General features: G+C 37.6%; 1 protein-coding gene across 17 annotated transcripts in view; it reads left to right on the top strand.

The window, feature by feature from the left end:
• The window catches only part of NRXN1 (neurexin 1), a 1,221,129-nt gene that overhangs the window by 361,716 nt on the left and 839,293 nt on the right, over positions 1-20,120 (top strand). The window lies entirely within an intron of this gene.

Here is a 20,120-nt window from a genome sequence, read left to right as displayed (position 1 = left end):
TGTTATGATGGTTGCAAGTTGAAGGTTGCAAGTTGAAGAAGTCTTCCACCTTACACTGGCAAGGTCCAAATCTCCAATTCTTTGAATATCCTTCAATCTACTCATAATGGCAGAAGCTGTAGGCTTTTTACATCTGTAACATCTTCGCAGCACATTAAAGCAGGCATTAGAAATGGTCTGTTTTCTTTAAAAAACTTAGTAATAAAGAAAAAAGAAGGAAGCATGGAAGGAGGGAGGAAAGGAAGAACATTGAATATCCATTCTTTTGTTAGGTAATTGTGTTCTCTGTTTTTCATAATTCCTCACCTCTGAATTGTTTATATCATGCACATACATATATATGTATGCACACATATATGCATATTCATATAGATACACAGCACTTCACTCTTATAGGTTTGCGCTTAAAACCTCTGCTGAAAAGGCTCTTCTTTCCCTGATACTTCAGCTAATGATGGCCTCTGGCTAGTTGTCCAGCTTTGAAGTCATGGTCAAATCCTGAATGAACTCACTGTGTGAACTTGAGTGTATTACTTAAAGTTTTTGACCCTAGTTTCTTCTTGTGTAGCATAAACAGATTACAGATAAATAACTAAATTTTGTTGGATTAAATACAAGATAAAATATATATCTGCTTGTTTTTTGAGAGTAGGATGACTTCATGTTTCATTAATCTTCCAACAGGCCCTTTCTGTACCTCTTCCCGTGTTCCAGCCATGATATTGTGTGTGTCTGTGTCAGTCCACAGCCAACTTTATTGATGGTAATGTGGTTAAATCAATTTTTGAGCCTCCAAACTCACATACATATGCAAAATATTTACATAACAACATACACTTTACCAGGTTTCAGAAAAAATTTAAAATAATAATATTATTTTATTATTTTTATTATTATTTTCGGAGAAGGCAATGGCACCCCACTCCAGTACTCTTGCCTGGAAAATCCCATGGATGGAGGAGCCTGGTAGGCTGCAGTCCATGGGGTCGCTAAGAGTCAGACACAGCTGAGCGACTTCACTTTCACTTTTCACTTTCATGGATTGGAGAAGGAAATGGCAACCCACTCCAGTGTTCTTGCCTGGAGAATCCCAGGGATAGGGGAACCTGTATGGCTTCCATCTGTGGGATTGTACAGAGTTGGACACAACTGAAGCAACTTAGCAGCAGCAACATTATTGTTTTAATTATATTATTATTAATATAGTAATATTATACAGTTTATTTTTAGACTTTTCTGAATGAAGGTAAGCTTTCAACACGGGTCTTTTGTTTTCCTTTGACTCACATACAAAAATCTGCTGCTTGATGAGCACTTGGTATATGACAGACTAGGTACAACAGTTTATATGTATTTCTATGATATAACTCCCGTAAGAGGAACCTGTTTTATCAAAAGTCATATCTTAAAAACCCGTGCATTTAACCACTATGCTATATTGCCTTTCAAAGCACAGAAAGAAGATAAACATCAGGGAATAGCCAAAGATGTGGAAACCAGGGACCAGGAATGCTAACCTAGCTTCAGCCTGGCTGAGAAAAATGAACAGGATAATGTATGTGTAGACTATAATTCTATGTGAAAGTCTTCCATCTAATATATAAACCAGAGTTCTTATTTTCAAATACAAAATCTTATCAAAATATTTAAAGTGGGTTAAAGGAATAGCATCAGTAGCCTTGTCTGAAGAGATATCAATTAAGAAAATATCCTGTTATTGAGAATCATAGTAAAAATTCATACTAGAAGCAAAACTGTTCCCCATATAAATGTGGATGTTGTTTCAGCTAGAAGAGAAATCTGACCTAGAAGTCTGTCTAAATAACTGTTTCAGTGAGGATCAGAGGGGTAGAGGAGGTTATGTGGAATGCAGAGAATACTAACTTATTAAGACCTAGACTTTCCTTTAAGTCCTTAAGAATTTGATATCATATTATTCTTAGGATATTTTTTAAAATGTAAATGCTATTTAATCCAACAATGATATTTGAAATATCTTAAAACAAAGTGATACCTGTTGTATACCAATTATGTATTAAGTACATAGCATGTTAGACACTCTAGAAAATGAAAGAAAGTAAAATTAAGGAACTAGCTTCCAAGAAGCTAACAATTTAGTTTGGTACCCAATGCATGTATGTACAAATGAGTAATACCAACATGAAAGCTTCATTGGGTAATGGACTCTTTTTATCCACTAATCTATATCCAGAAGTAAGAATGATACCTACCTAATACCTAATAGCTACATAATAAATATTTAACCAGAATAGATTAATGAGTAAACACATAAAAGGATGGGAGATAAATATCCCTAGTATATAATATAATGGGGGTTCCACGGTGTCTCAGAAGGTAAAGAATCTGCCTACAATGCAGGAGACCCAGGTTTGATCCCTGGGTCAAGAAGATCCCGTGGAGAAGGGAATGGCTACCCCTCTAGTATTCTTGCCTTGAGAATTCCATGGACAAGAGGAGCCTGGCAGGCTACAGTCCATCGGGTAACAAAGAGTCAGACACGACTGAGCAACTAACACACAAATAATATAAGAGAAACCACAAAACAGTACAGGATTAATTGACAAATTAAGGATAGAGGAAATAAGTAGTGAAGGGATGGAAAGGCTGACTATTAAGAGTATTGAAAAAAATTGATGTTTATAAAGGTACCCATCATGATATCTAACATTTACTGATTCCCAACAGTCGTTAACTACTGAAATCTAGTATAGTAATTCAGTAAACCCTGTCTTTTCTGTACCCAGATATATATATTTGAGGATTGAGATAGATATGATAATTAAGTCACCTGAAACACCACGCAGTTTTTGTTATCATAGCTAATGAGTTGACGAATAGGGGAACATTTGGTTTTATGAGTAAATTTATTTTGTTTTTATTTCATGATTTCTTATTTGAAATCTAGACTGTAATTATCTTTCACCCATGTTCTGTTATTTTGTTTTTCATTATTACTTGGCCAGTTGCTTGAGCCTACTCTTTTTCTTCAGTGATTTGTGTTTTAATTTAGTCATTATTGGATGGATTCCTTCCAAATGTACTACGGATGGCAGCTTCTTAAATGCTTCTCCTTCATGAACAGAAATTGGTTTGGTTTTAATCTGTGGTAACCTTCTAAACACTGAAATGAATCATTTCAATCTTACTCTTCTGCCAATACCATATACATACATATATCCTAAAATGGTACACTATACAAATTGCAACTGGAAAATCATCTTAGAATAAACTATTTTTAAAAGTAATTCCTTGTCACTTGGAATAGATATGCAGGTTTCAATTTTTACACCATTCATTACATTTTCATTTATTTTATTTGTATCAGTCATTACAAAATGTGAACTACTTATAAGACATCTCACTACATATGGTGGGGTGGAAAAGTGTGCCATGTTCTTTAAACTCAGTGACCTTTGTCCTAAGGGTAAAGATATGATACATGCACATTATTTGAAAAGGTAACTATGCAAGGGGATAAGGGTACAGTACGTTGTAGATGAGTGGCATCAAGAAGAAGTGTTTTAAGAGTTTAGACAATAGAGAAGAGATGAATAAATATAGAATCTCATCAGGTAAGGCTTCACAGAACAAAAGGCAGTTGAGCTGTGCCTTGAAGGACGGAAGCAGGAAGGGTGTTTCCTGTGGATATAGGAAGAGGGAATGTGGCATGAGAACGAAACAAGGCAGGAATGCATAAGGCAGGAGACTGAGCGTCCTGTACTCTACAGGATGGAAGTTCAATGTGGTGAGTATTAAAAAAAAATCTGGAAGATTGTGGAAGCTATTTAAATTTTCAGAAGAAGATGATGTTATTTATGAACTCTGTATATAGTAGTGATTACACTATTTCAAAGCAGTTTCCAAATCACTTTTGTATCCAGTCTCTCATTTGATCATTGAAGCAAACCTGTAAGAAAAATTATTATATATATGCATACCAGATACTGATAGTCAAATGGTAGAAATTGACCCAGTGGCACAAACCTAGAAAGTGTCAGAACACGTATTTGTGTCCAGATAATGACCTAAATCCCATGTTCACCTCACCATTCCATTCTATCAGAAGATGAATATGAATCATTATCACATGACCAAAGCTGGCATATACATGTATATGAGATATCATTTCCAGTATGGTATTAAAGAATGAACTTTTTTCCCTTAGATACAATTTGAATAGGTGAAAGTGAGATCATTCTGAATAGAAGAGGTTGTTCAATAAACATTCTCAGCATTGTTTTCAATAGAATAATGACTTGTTCATGATTCTATCACCACATATGGATTTTAGCCCAAATTTCTCTGAAGATGTTACAAGCCACTCTCTGTATCATTACAGCATATAATCAAAATCACATTTTCATCTTCTTCCAACTGTTTTCACATTCCTTTCTTATATTGAATTGTTATGACATTGGTATGATGTAAACACATGAGATATTATTCTCATTTAACATATTTATGAAGGCAAACAGAATTAGAACAGTCTGCCCATCATCCTACTCATATTGGTGGTGGAGCCAGATCTCTTTTTTAAAAATACTTTCTATTTTATATTGGAGTATAGCCAATTATAGCTTCCCCATTGTGGAGCCAGATATCTTGACTCAGCCTAACAGTCCACAGTTCCAGGCTGCTTCCAAGATATTCAAGTTTGCATCTGATAGTGCAATTTAACACATACCAGAAGATGCAGAAATATCTGCTGAGAATGTAGTGTTTTGGGATTCTTCCTGCAAACTTGCAGCTTCTAACTCTGAGCTCCAGGCTTTTCCCTCATTGTACTTAGTGCTATGGAATGAACTAGTTAACATTCATCTATTTTTACCTCATTCAACCACATAATCTGACACTTACCTTAGCTAATGATTGATAGAGGGAGAAAACTATCTTTTCCAAGGTAAGCTGTGTAGCAGAGAAATGGCTGTGACCCTGAGGTTGGACATGTACCAGCCTAGCTTATAAGTGCTAAAGACAAGAAAGGGTTATCTTTCTGGGAAGTGACTTTAAAAAGAGACAAATTTCCCATAATATATTACAGTGATGTCAGAATTATGACTTTCTTCTCTCCTCCCTCTGGCTGAATGTGAAAGATTTAATTTGGTCTCTTACTATTTCCAAGAGGATTAAAGTATAGTCAAGGGACCCATCTGTGGTAATAGAATGGAGTTAGTTAACCTTGACTAAAGTTAATTTAGCTACTGGAAATAGTTAACAGGCAGGGATGTGGAAGACAGTTGCCAGTTCATGCTTTTCTTTATTACATATCTTGCAATGTTCCCTAATGTTTCAACTAATTTTCTTCTAATTTTTAAAGTAAAAGCTGTATACTTTACTGTTAGATGTTAGTCATATTGCTTGCTCATTTTTCTTTGATATTTATATCACCATTGTCAGTGATGTGATGGCATAATTCAAATTCACCAACACTTTACTGTAGATTTGATAATAAGAATATCAAAAACATTTGAGATCATATTGCATCTCAAATACACTTATCCAAGAGGAACAAAGCACCTTACAACATTTGATTTGGACTTAGGAATAAACTCATCTAGGTCAGATTAGTCCTCAATAGACCAAACAGCCTTCTATATTTATATGTGCTGTGCTCTGCTTAGTCGCTCAGTCATGTCCAACTCTTTGCGACCCCATGGACTGTAGCCTTCCAGGGTCCTCTGTCCATGGAGATTCTCCAGGCAAGAACACAGGGGTGGGTTGCCATGCCCTCAACCAGTGGATCTTCCCAACCCAGAGGTTGAACCTAGGTCTCCCATATTGCAGGTGGATTCTTTACATTCTGAGTCACCAGGGAAGCCCAAGAATACTGGAGTGAGTAGCTTATCCTTTCTCCAGGGGATCTTCTCCACCCAAGAATCAAACCAGAGTCTCCTGAATTGCAGGCAGATTCTTTACCAGCTGAGCTACCAGGGACAGCCAGGCTTCTCTGTCTATGGGATTTTCCAGACAAGAATACTGGAGTGGGTTGCCATTTCCTTCTGCAGGGGATCTTTCCAACCCAGGTATCAAACCCACATCTCCTGCATTGAAGGAGATGGATTCTTTTCAGCTAAGCCACCAGGGAAGCTCACAGTGGTGGAATCATATCCCTCTATAGTATTTTGCTAACTATATTTAGATTCACATACACTAAACTTCTGACCAGTTCCTTCTTACATATATGTAATTGGAAGTTAAAGAGAAATTGCAATATGTATTTGAAAGGAGCAGGATGATTTGCTTTTTTCTCTCTCAGAACTGACTAACTCAGGATCAAGCCAGTCACCCATGCCTGGCTGCTTCATGGTGCAGTTGGAATACCTTGTATGTGGAATCTCCGCCAACTGAGCACTTGCCAAGTCTATGCTCTGCTGATTCCATAAAATGTTACTGTCAAAAAGCTTCTGGTAAAATTCTGTTGCCATGAGTAAAGGCATTGCATTAGAATAAGATTATTTCCAAATGGACATGGGATTAAATTAGCCATTGTAACTGTAATACTTTAATATCACTATCAGATATATTGAAGCCATAATTTTAAACTGTGCCATAAAATGAGTAAAAGAAATCATTTCATCAAATGAAATGTTTAAATTTGAATAACTGGAGAGCAGTTGTTCTGCAATTACATCTTTTCCCAGAGAAAAATAAAGTCAGGGCATTTCAGCCAGACCTTCTATTAATGTTGTCTTTTGCTGGGGAGGCTGGCCCCCTTGGATGGAGCTGCAGTCATGAGGTTATCTAGGGACACAAAACCACCGAGCTCACAGGGAAGGGGAACAGTTCAAATGAATTCTGCAGATGAGAGTTACAGTGCCGAGATGACGATGCCTCTGAATTAAGTAGCAGACTGAGAACCCTGTTGTGACTTTTGGTATTAAGCGACAAAGATGTCATCTATTTTGTGTGATCTATTAGTACTGTTGGAGGAATCAAATGAGATAATGTATCTAAAAGCCTTTTGAAAGCATGAAAGGCTATGTAAGGACACAGGGAGCCTGCTTTGACCTGTATTACACTAGGATCTATGATTAGCTGACAGGTTGACCAAAGGGTAACTAAGGGTCTGAGCTACCATCAGACTTTGATAAAGGAGAGCTTGGTGAATGAATGGCATACTTTTGTTTATTAAATTGATATCCCTAAAGACTTTTTTTAAAAGATTTAAATTCTTATGGTTGATATTTTTTTTTAAAGCAGTGACTAACTTTATTGCTTTGGTGTATAGAGTAAATGTATTAGAAAGGAAAGAAAAGGTTCTGAATCTTACTTTTCTTTTTGGAATCTGATTCCCATAATTTACTTTGTGATCTCAGTTAGGTTAACTAAACTCTCTGAACCTGTAAAATGAAGTTAATAATATTCAATACCTGATATCTTTGTGTACATCAAATTATTTAACATATAATACTTAGTCTGTGTCTCAAGGTCAGCTATTAATTATGAGCTAATTAATAAGTAATTAAGTATTTTAATAAGTAATATGTTTATATTATACATATGTATAATTTCTATATAAATATATTATACATTGATATTTATATAATACACAATTAGTAAGTAATTTATTAATAAGTAATTAAACAATTAATTTAAGGGTAATATGCTACTGGAGATCAGTGGAGAAATAACTCCAGAAAGAATGAAGGGATGGAGCCAAAGCAAAAAGAATACCCTGCTGTGGATGTGACTGGTGATAGAAGCAAGGTCCGATGCTGTAAAGAGCAATATTGCATAGGAACCTGGAATGTCAGGTCCATGAATCAAGGCATTGGAAGTGATCAAACAAGAGATGGCAAGAGTGAATGTCGACATTCTAGGAATCAGCGAACTGAAATGGACTGGAATGGGTGAATTGAACTCAGATGACCATTATATCTACTACTGTGGGCAGGAATCCCTCAGAAGAAATGGAGTGGCCATCATGGTCAACAAAAGAGTCCGAAATGCAGGACTTGGATGCAATCTCAAAAATGACAGAATGATCTCTGTTCGTTTCCAAGGCAAACCAATATCACAGTAATCCAAGTCTATGCCCCAACCAGTAATGCTGAAGAAGCTAAAGTTGAACAGTTCTATGAGGACCTACAAGACCTTTTAGAACTAACACCCAAAAAAGATGTCCTTTTCATTCTAGGGGACTGGAATGCAAAAGTAGGAAGTCAAGAAACACCTGGAGTAACAGGCAAATTTGGCCTTGGAATACGGAATGAAGCAGGGCAAAGACTAATAGAGTTTTGCCAAGAAAATGCACTGGTCATAACAAACACCCTCTTCCAACAACACAAGAGAAGACTCTATACATGGACATCACCAGATGGTCAACACCGAAATCAGATTGATTATATTCTTTGCAACGAAAGATGGAGAAGCTCTATATAGTCAGCAAAAACAAGACCAGGAGCTGACTGTGGCTCAGACCGTGAACTCCTTATTGCCAAATTCAGACTTAAATTGAAGAAAGTAGGGAAAACCACTAGACCATTCAGGTATGACCTAAATCAAATCCCTTATGATTATACAGTGGAAGTGAGAAATAGATTTAAGGGCCTAGATCTGATAGAGTGCCTGATGAACTATGGAATGAGGTTCATGACATTGTAGAGGAGACAGGGATCAAGACCATTCCCATAGAAAAGAAATGGAAAAAAGCAAAATGGCTGTCTGAGGAGGCCTTACAAATAGCTGTGAAAAGAAGAGAAGCAAAAAGCAAAGGAGGAAAGGAAAGATATAAACATCTGAATGCAGAGCTCCAAAGAATAGCAAGAAGAGATAAGAAAGCCTTCTTCAGTGATCAATGCAAAGAAATAGAGGAAAACAACAGAATGGGAAAGACTAGGGATCTCTTCAAGAAAATCAGAGGTACCAAAGGAACATTTCATGCAAAGATGGGCTCGATAAAGGACAGAAATGGTATGGACCTAACAGAAGCAGAAGATATTAAGAAGAGATGGCAAGAATACTCAAAAGAACTGTGTGAAAAAGATCTTCATGACCCAGATAATCACGATGGTGTGATCAATCACCTAGAACCAGACATCCTGGAATGTGAGGTCAAGTGGGCCATAGAAAGCATCACTACGAACAAAGCTAATGAAGGTGATGGAATTCCAGTTGAGCTATTCCAAATCCTGAAAGATGATGCTGTGAAAGTGCTGCACTCAATATGCCAGCAAATTTGGAAAACTCAGTAGTGGACACAGGACTGGAAAAGGTCAGTTTTCATTCCAATCCCAAAGAAAGGCAATGCCAAAGACTGCTCAAACTACTTCACAATTGCACTCGTCTCACACGCTAGTAAAGTAATGCTCAAAATTCTCCAAGCCAGGCTTCAGCGATACGTGAACCGTGAACTTTCTGATGTTCAAGCTGGTTTTAGAAAAGGCAGAGGAACCAGAGATCAAATTGCCAACATCTGCTGGATCATGGAAAAAGCAAATGCGTTCCAGAAAAACATCTATTTCTGCTTTACTGACTATGCAAAAGCCTTTGACTGTGTGGATCACAATAAACTGTGGAAAATTCTGAAAGAGATGGGAATACCAGACCACCTGATCTGCCTCTTGAGAAATTTGTATGCAGGTCAGGAAGCAACAGTTAGAACTGGACATGGAACAACAGACTGGTTCCAAATAGGAAAAGGAGTTCGTCAAGGCTGTATATTGTCACCCTGTTTATTTAACTTCTATGCAGAGTACATCATGAGAAACGCTGGACTGGAAGAAACACAAGCTGGAATCAAGATTGCCGGGAGAAATATCAATAACCTCAGATATGCAGATGACACCACCCTTATGGCAGAAAGTGAAGAGGAACTCAAAAGCCTCTTGATGAAAGTGAAAGTGGAGAGTGAAAAAGTTGGCTTAAAGCTCAACATTCAGAAAATGAAGATCATGGCATCCGGTCCCATCACTTCATGGGAAATAGATGGGGAAACAGTGGAAACAGTGTGAGACTTTATTTTTCTGGGCTCCAAAATCACTGCAGATGGTGACTGCAGCCATGAAATTAAAAGATGCTTACTCCTTGGAAGGAAAGTTATGACGAACCTACATAGCATATTCAAAAGCAGAGACATTACTTTGCCAACAAAGGTTCATCTAGTCAAGGCTATGGTTTTTCCTGTGGTCATGTATGGATGTGAGAGTTGGACTGTGAAGAAGGCTGAACGCCGAAGAATTGATGCTTTTGAACTGTGGTGTTGGAGAAGACTCTTGAGAGTCCCTTGGACTGCAAGGAGATCCAACCAGTCCATTCTGAAGGAGATCAGCTCTGGGATTTCTTTGGAAGGAATGATGCTAAAGCTGAAACTCCAGTACTTTGGCCACCTCATGCGAAGAGTTGATTCATTGGAAAAGACTCTGATGCTGGGAGGGATTGGGGGCAAGAGGAGAAGAGGACGACGGAGGATGAGATGGCTGGATGGCCTCAGTGACTCAATGGACGTAAGTCTGAGTGAACTCTGGGAGTTGGTGATGGACAGGGAGGCCTGGCGTGCTGCGATTCATGGAGTCTCAAAGAGTCGGACACACCTGAGCAACTGATCTGATCTGATCTGAAGCCTGGAAAAAAATCTAATTCCTTTCCTGTGCTATAATAAATGAAGGTGATGTGCACAAAGTACAGATTTTAGAATCACCTAGAGGGATAAACATGTGGATTCCTGAGGCCTCTTCCAGATCTTCTAGAGGTGGGTCCTGAGAAGATGCTTTTCTGAAGAATTTTATTTATTTATTTTTTACTGTGCTGGGCCTTTGTTGCTGTGTGGGCTTTCTCTAGTTGCAGTGCATGGGCTTATCAAGGCAGTGGCTTCTCTTATTGTGGAGCATAGGCTCTAGGGTGTGTGGGCTTCAGAGCATAGGCTCAATGGTTATGGCACATGGGCTCAGCTGCTCCACAGCATGTGAGATCTTCCCGGATCAGGGATCAAACCCCATGTCTCCTGCATTTTCAAGTGGACTCTTTACCACTGAGCCACCAGAAGGTGCTTTTCAATAAACATTCTAGCTAATTCTTAAACTTATAAGTGACAAGTACTGATTTAGACAGAGCCATAGAGTAGAGTTTGCTGCTGCTTCTGCTGCTGCTACTGCTAAGTCACTTCAGTCATGTCTGACTCTGTGCAACCCCATAGACAGCAGCCTACCAGGCTCCTCCCGTCCTTGGGGTTCTCCAGGCAAGAACGCTGGAGTGGGTTGCCATTTCCTTCTCCCATGCATGAAAGTGAAAGTGAAGTTGCTCAGTCATGTCTGACTCTTCACGACCCCGTGGATGCAGCGTACCAGGCTCCTCTGTCCATGGGAGTTTCCAGGCAAGGAGTAGAGGCTAGTAGTAACTATTTGAGAATATAGGACCTTAAATTTTAAGCTGAAAGTGATGCAGTAACTGCATGGAAGTTTCCATTTTATGTTCATTTTGTTTGCTTTGCTATCATTTGTTTTTACCCCAAAGTCCAAAAAAATCATTAAAAAGTCTTTTCAATTAGATGGTCTCAGTAGATAAAGGTTAATCAAGGTTTTACTGCACCTACATTAAATTATGTTAGATAAAGTTACAAAAAGAGAGGAACTTAATAAGGAATAAAGGCACGTTAAATTTGGTATATTTTATAAAAACTAGAATTGATAACCAAACTAACTGGTCAAATAAAGACTTGCCCTTCCCCTGTCAAAAGGCAGAGAGGCAAATTCAAGCTATATACTTAGAAGCCCTGTCCTGTGTCTTGCTCATCAGCAATGAATTAATCATATGTTGTTTTCTATTTTTTTTAAATTAAAGTATAGTTAATTTACAATGCTGTGTTAGTTTCAGATGTACAGGAAAGTGATTCAGTTATTATGTATAGATATCCTTTTTCATATTATTTTCCATTAAAAGCTACTATAAGATATTGAATATAGTTCCCTGTGCTGTACCTTAGGTCCTCATTGTTTGTTTCTTTTATATGTAGTAGTGATATATTTAATCCCAAATTTCTGATTTATCCCCTCACTATCTCCTTTTGTACTCATGCCTGTTTTCTATGTTTGTGATTTGTGTATCATTTTTTTAGGTTCCACACGTTAGATTGTGTGATATCTTTGTCTGAATTGCTTCACTTAATATTATAATCTCTGGGGCCATCCATGTTTCTGAAAATAGCATTATTTCATTATTTTTTATAGTTGAGTAATATTCTATACATACAGTATATATACCACAATACATATATGCCACATCTTCTTTATCCACCTGTCAGTGGACATTTAGGTTGCTTCTGTGTGATTTTATAAATGAACATATGCTTTTAATATAGGTAAGCTAAGTGCTGAGTCCATTTATTTTTGACTGTTTTCCAAAGAACAAACCATTCAAATCGAGGAGAGTGTTAATGATGTCTAATAGTTTACTGAAAAGCATGGAACTCAAACAAGGTCAGACAAAATAAGAATAATGTTTCTAAGGATAAAGACTTCCCTGGTGGCTCAGACAGTAAAGCATCTGTCTACAATGTGGGAGACCCGGATTTGATCCCTGGGTCGGGAAGATCCCCTGGAGAAGGAAATGGCAATCCACTCCAGTACTACTGCCTGGAAAAATCCCATGGACAGAGGAGCCTGGTAGGCTACAATCCATGGGGTCGCAAAGAGTCGGACATGACTGAGCGACTTCACTTTCTAAGGATCTCTCTGTGCAGAGAGGAGGTGTTATATGTTGGAGGGGCAGGGTACCTTACACATGAGGAAGAGGTGTGTACTTACTATAATGGGAATTGAAATGTTTTCTGGAGTAGTCTGGAGTTAATGTATTATATGAGCAAGATGTGAGTTTCTAAATTTCTTTTCCAGCTTGCCATATTATCAAGGCCATTTAACAGTTATGAATACCTATTACCTGTTCAAGGGTTCTTTCTTGGCATGTGGTCAAGAGTTGAATTACTTTCAGTGATAACAGGTCTGTAGTTCCTTTGAAAGCTCTCTGTTCACCTAGAATGTAAAGTTGCAAGCAGACAACTTTACTGGCCTTTCCCAGTTTTCACTAGCCTCTCTTTGTATAGGAGAACCTTGAGTAACCATTGCCCATGTTCTGGTGGGTGCTTTCTAGCCAACAGTTCTAATGTCCCTATATCTTCCTTCATCCTTGACCAATAAGAGTCCAGTCTTAGCTATTTCATCGGAAAATGTATCCTCTGAAATAAGATTGCTATGAAACTGGACCACCAAAGTGCCTATATTTTAGGTGAGCTCTTGGTAGTCTTGTGATCTTAGAGGAATTTTCTTATCTGGAAAGTACTGGTCACTTTCTAGGAAAGTACAAATGATTTAATATAAGCCAAAGGTCTAACAGTTTTGACTGGAACCGAAGAATAGTTTATTCCTTAAGCGTAACACAACAATCCTTAGCCGATGAGCCAAGAAGTCTGCCAGCATCAGTTGAAAACAAAGGTCCCAGAGGCTATAAAGTAAGATGCTGGGTATTTTCTGATTCCTCTTAGTCTTTCTGACTTACTCCATCAGGGATAATTAGGATGACAAAATCCCTGATTTTGCCTGTTACCCTGTGCAATTTGTTAATGGTGCTTCTTCTCTAAACTGGCTTCTTCTCTAAAGTGGTCGAGTCTGGATGATAAATTATATGGCCACCCTTCTATTGTGCTCTTTTTAATCACTATGAATGTCTACTTCGTTGCACTTATCATAATGATATTTTCCCCACTAAAATGTAAATTCCGTAAGGACAGAGACTTTGTATGGTTCTGGGTGACAACTCAGTGCTTAACAAGCATATAACAGGTGTTCAATAAATATTTGTTGAGCAAATGCATGCATGTATCACATGCCATCCACCAAGGCCAAGCTTGTTCTTCATCAAGTGAGCCCATATGTTATCTGTAGAAGAAGCTAATGGCATATGCTGGTTCTCTGAGGAGCAATGCACTGTCCTTAACCCTTCTGAGACGCTCTATTAAAGACTGGCTCTTGGGAGGCCATGAGCAGAGGAAAATCCCCCCTTAGAAACCATCAGAGAATCTGATGTCCAAATGGGACCCATGTTCCTCCTAGCGAGAGGAGAATCCTGTTGCATATTGTGAGGAGACTGTCAGGCTTTGAGCTATGCCTGGAGGCTTGCTTAGTGGCCTTGACTCTGGCTTTAGTAACCTTGGTCTGCCCTGGCTTTCTGCTTGTGCACTCCCATGAAAAGAAAAAGTGAGGAAAAGGCAAAGGGATTGGAATGAAGAATGACGAGTAGCAAAATAGATCTCACTGATACCTTACACCATCGACTTGTTTTCTTCTCCTGTGTGACCTCATACCTCCTATTCTGCTTTATGGATTGTTTTGGGCAGAGTACTATGTTCTCTGGGGAAATGTGAAAGTGAAAGTTACTCAATGGTGTCCAGTGCTTTGCGACCCCATGGACCATACAGTCCATGGGTTTCTCTAGGCCAGAATACTGGAGTGGGTAGCATTTCCCTTCTTCAGGGGATCTTCCCAACCCAGGGATGGAATCTAGGTCTCCCCCATTGCAGGCGGAAATAAGTCGGGTGTAATTTAGATGCCCTACTCATTATAGAGGGTCCACCTCTTAAGGTCATGAAACTCCTTTTGGAAGTTTACCTTTTCCTAGTTGCTTCAAATTCTTTATCCTGGGAGTGAGGATCTAGCAGGGAAACCACAGCCCTGTTTCCAGTAAGAACCAAATAATCTTATCACAAAGAAAACTAACTGGACAATAAGAGTAAATGCCAAGCTGTGTCATGCTAAGCTGATATGATTCCAAAAAATTATAACAAAATTGATATTTTAGTTAACGTGAAATTCTTTCAGTTACAATTGCTTTTTTATTTATTTATTTTTTTGTGGGGGGCGGGGGGTGTATTTAAAATGGCTCATGAACACCAACAACTGCTTGTCCATTTCCTAAGTGCCTAAGGAACCTAAATTAGGAATCATTACATGAAGTGATCTCTATTTTTTTTTTTTTCAATTCTGAAGTGCATTGACTTTCAGATTCATTTATATCAATTCTAACTTCCAGAACGTTGACCACCCTAGGGACACCTGCCCCTTCGGTAATTTTCTTAGGTTAGTCCTAACTTACTAATGAATGTTCTATTCCTGCATAAATCAAAAATTAGTAGGCTACTTCTTTACAGTACCTACAGTCCTTGGGAAATACAAAAATTAAGTTAGCAATCTGCATTTTCAGCAGTAAGATCTTTAGTAATACAGGCAACTCTATCATTGTTAAGAGATAATACAAAATAACTGATAACTGAGGTGTAAATGCAAGCACTATGATTCAATACAGAAAAATCTTTAAGATTTAACAGAATCTAAAACCCAAATGGTGAAGGACTTTGTCTCTAGGCAGAAAATGAAGAGGGGAACATTTTTCATCTGGCTAGAATATTCTCTTCTGTATGAGTATCCAGAGTTCATTGCCACTGGCTTCTTCTGGATCGATCACATTGTTCTAAATGAATGATGCTGTCAGTTTTAAAGAATGTCAGGGAGTTGTGCAGTCAGCTCTAGATATAATGAAAATGCTCTAGCAGCTTCCTTGACTTCATCAGGGCAGCAGGATTAAATTTGAGCTTGAATTTTGAAATGATAAAAAGCTGTTTGACTGCATTTTCAATATGTTTATCAGAAGAAAGCTGAAAGTACAAGATAACTTCTGCAAGAAATTTGGAAATGAAATGGGTATCAGAATCGGCTGAAAGGAATCTGCAGCAGCTGAAAATTACTCACGTTTCTACTGCCAACAACCTGCACTGCACTTTTCTTCCAGAATTATTTTTAACTAACCTGGAAGGCATCCAGGTTTGAATCTCCCAGAAGCAATTTTGTAAATGTGAGAGGGGCTAACTGGCTTCTGATTCCAAAGACAGGTGCACCTGGATGTCTTTTATACAGCTGTGAAAATCCACAGGATGGTCATCACTTATCATTCCACAGTGGAACAGCTTAAGTGTGAAATGCATTTTCCTCCAAAGGTGATGAAAGCCAGCAAGACAGATCAAAGTTAAGCCAAGCAAATGCATACACACCCATTTTCCTTTTCTCCTTCCTCAGAAAATATCCTGACAATAAAGTGAAAGATTTATGACCAGAAACCTGAGAGTCAGCTGCATATATCCAACTGAAATTACAGTTGCTACTTATTCCTGTCTAAATGAGGTACAAGTTCATTTGAAATCTCTTGTGACATAAACTGGCTACTACCCCCTGAGGGTTCAAATTTTGTGAAGCAAGGTACAGTAGGAGGTTTTACGTTAAACAATGAAGCAAAAAACAGGTAGAATCTGAAATCTGATGGTCATTGCTTCTTACTTAAGAAGAAACAAAAATCCAGTTATGCCTTTTCAGTCTTTTAACATTGGAGTTGTCTTCTGTATCACATTGAGATTAAAAGTGATTAAAAGTGATTTACAATAACATTCTACAGATTTTGTGTAAAATTTACACATATAGTAAATATAATCAAATATAAAAATATCAAGATGAATAAAATATTTAATACTGTTTTCAGTTTGTCTTTACAGCTCATATAAACTTATTGCCTCTGAAAATTTCTTTAAAATCGATGTTCATCTTGAACAAAGTTTTCAGAGGAATCTTTTACAACTGGAGAATCTCTAATTCTCAAATTGCTCTCAAGATTGTCTTAACAGTTAGCTAAGATCATTTGCTAAGGTAAAAGTCCCCCTGCTATTAACCCAAGTGTTCTGCTAACCTCTTGGGTGAAACATGCCAGAACGTGTCCCATGTATCATGTAATTATTGCTTTAAAGGTTTTCCCAAACCCAGAAAAGGCAATGAATAGGTAACTCAGCAGGTAGCTAGATCAAAAAGTGTCCTGGGATTGGTAGACTTTAGTTAGTTAAAAAGAGAGGTCACCTGTCTTACTTCAATAGTGAAAATGCATTTTAAAGGTTGACGTAGAAAGAAAGAACATAATAAATACAATGTTCCTGAAACAACTACATGTCCAGGCTTCAAGTAAAAAACAAGAAACACATGATAGTCTGGTCTATGAAGAACAGATAGACTTCGGCCTCTGGAAGGTGGACTAGATCTAAGGCAGAGTTTGGGGGATCATTGATCTAGTATCCACCACTAATTGACTTAAGGGCTCAATTTTTCTCTCTTCTCTCTGTGTGATTTTTCTGCTTTCCCTTCTCCTACCAGCTGACTCCTTTATCTCTAGTTTGAATTTATAGGAGAGATGCCAATGGGTTTAGTTTATTACTATTATTCCTTTATGGGCAGATTGTTTATGGGTGGGCCAGAGGTTAGCCTGTGTACAGAGGCATTCTCTGGATCAAGTGATCCCTGGGCCAGTCAGCTATGGCTAAGGGGTGGCAGCCAGCAGTGTGCTCATGTAGATGGAAGGACTAAGAAGGAAATATCAAAGTGAGGTTGGAGGGGTAACTGGTATTTTGAGCCTTGGCTTATCTAATTATTTTTCCCCGAATGATTCAAGAAAAATTTGCAGAATGTGGAAGTTGAAAATAATTCATCTCTATAAATCAAAAGATTTCAGTCTGCATTTATGGAAGTCATGATATACTTTGTGGTTAAGTATAAAGGAAGGACATTACTCTTATATTTATTGCACACTTACTATGTTACCAAGCACTTTATTAATTGTTTCCATACATTATCACATTTAATCCTCACCATAAAGCTTTCAAATACTTTTATAGGTTTGATACTACTATTGAGACTATCAGTGTGCTTCAGTGTAACCTATTACAAGCAATGGGTTTTATAACTTTTTAAAATAGAATTGACAAAGATATCAGACTTTAGTCCATTAGAGATATGATTCAATGCTTGATAAAACATTAATCTTTGTCAAGTTTCCTATTACAATAAATATATTTGTCAAATATCAATTTAATACCAAAGTAGATAGTTATTTTTTGTTATGAATTGCAATAGATTTATACTTGAAATCAGTAATTCCTGGGAAGCTTTATGTATTATATAAATATGTATTAAATATATATATAAATATATAACTTGTAAAGCTTTATCAAGCTGCATAACTTTAGGCAAGTCATTTTACCTCTTAGAAACTCAACAACTTGAGCTGTAAAAGAATTGTAATTCCTGCCCTATCACAGGTTTTGGTGAGAAAAGATTTGAAAAATTATAATTAGAAAGTGCTAGACTTCCCTGGCATCTCAGACAGTAAAGAATCTGCCTGCAATGCAGGAGACCCCAGTACAATCCCCAGATCGGGAAGATCCCCTGGAAAAGGTAATGGCAACCCACTCCAGTGTTCTTGCCTAGAGAATTCCATGGACAGACCATGGGATCACAGAGTCAGACACAACTGAGTGACTTTCACTCACTCAGTTGAGTTTTCAAAATATTATAACTGATCATGAATAATACGATTAAGGAAGTAAACTGTAGGAGATAAAATTAAGAGCCTTAAAATACCAAGATAAGACAAAAACTGTAATTTACACATATAAAAAATATTTTAAAAATTTAAAATGATCAAACCACCTAAGGTATATTATCTGATATGATTTTCTGGCATTGTACTTTGAGATTTTACTCAAAATGAAAGGATTATTGATTTGATTTTTAATTATTTAGCTTGTAAATTAATGCCTTAAAATCTCTTAAAAAATATTTTTGCAAGTGCTCTGTAGCATATTGATCTAATAATCTGATCCATGTTCATTTTTCTTCTTTTTTGAGGGTAACACAAACTTCTACTCCCTTAGATATAAAATTGTAAAGGAAACTTGCCAAAAGATGAATAATATATAATTTGAGAAAAACAGACTTGACCCAGTTGTGAAGCATGAAGAGAACAATTTGAAAACAGTTCAAACGGGCTGTATTTGGAGTAGTAGAAGTGTTTCACAATCTATTTTATGTTTGTATTAATACAAGAGAGTATTGTTGCATACCATTCTTAAGGTAGACGATAATAGAGCTAGTATTGGTCACTAACTCTTCTAGGACTGGATCCAGTTTGCACATTTCTATAATCATAAAATTTCCCATTTTTTTTAAAATAAATGGAGATCTTTAATTATTGTTGTTCAGTTGCTCAGTCATGTCCACCTCTTTGCGACCCCATGGACTGCAGCACGCTAGGCTTCCCTGTCCTTCACCATTTCCTGGAGATTGCTCAAACTCATGTCCATCGAGTCGGTGATGCCATCCAACCATCTCATTCTCTATCATCCCCTTCTCCTCCTGCCTTCAATCTTTCCCAGGATCCAGGTCTTTTCCAATGAGTCAGCTCTTCTCATCAGGTGATTAAAGTATTGTAGCTTCAGCTTCAGCATCAGTTTTTCCAATGAATATTCAGGGTTGATTTCCTTTAGGATTGACTTGTTTGAACTCCTTGCTGTCCAAGGGACTCTCAAGAGTCTTCTCCAGCACCACAGTCTGAAGGCATCAATTCTTCAGCACAGCTTTCTTTATGGTCCAGCTCTCACATCCATACATGACTACTGGAAAAACCATAGCTTTGACTAGACGGACCTTTGTTGGCAAAGTAATGTCTCTGCTTTTTATTTTATTTTTTTAATTTAATTTTATTTTTAAACTTTACATAATTGTATTAGTTTTGCCAAATATCAAAATGAATCCGCCACAGGTATACACATGTTCCCCATCCTGAGCCCTCCTCCCACCTCCCTCCCCATACCATCCCTCTGGGTCGTCCCAGTGCACTAGCCCCAAGCATCCAGTATCGTGCATCGAACCTGGACTGGCATCTCGTTTCATACATGACGTTTCACATGTTTCAATGCCATTCTCCCAAATCTTCCCACCCTCTCCCTCTCCCACAGAGTCCATAAGACTGTTCTATACATCAATGTCTCTTTTGCTGTCTATTACACAGGATTATTGTTACCATCTTTCTAAATTCCATATATATGCGTTAGTATACTGTATTGGTGTTTTTCCTTCTGGCTTACTTCACTCTGTATAATAGGCTCCAGTTTCATCCACCTCATTAGAACTGATTCAAATGTATTCTTTTTAATGGCTGAGTAATACTCCATTGTGTATATGTACCATAGCTTTCTTATCCATTCATCTACTGATGGACCTCTAGGTTGCTTCCATGTCCTA

The sequence above is a fragment of the Bos javanicus genome, chromosome 11, assembly GCF_032452875.1.
Source record: "Bos javanicus breed banteng chromosome 11, ARS-OSU_banteng_1.0, whole genome shotgun sequence".
NCBI classification, from domain to species: domain Eukaryota; kingdom Metazoa; phylum Chordata; class Mammalia; order Artiodactyla; family Bovidae; genus Bos; species Bos javanicus.
The sequence above is the reverse complement of the archived record's forward strand: the minus strand, read 5'-3'. Positions and strand labels throughout refer to the sequence as shown.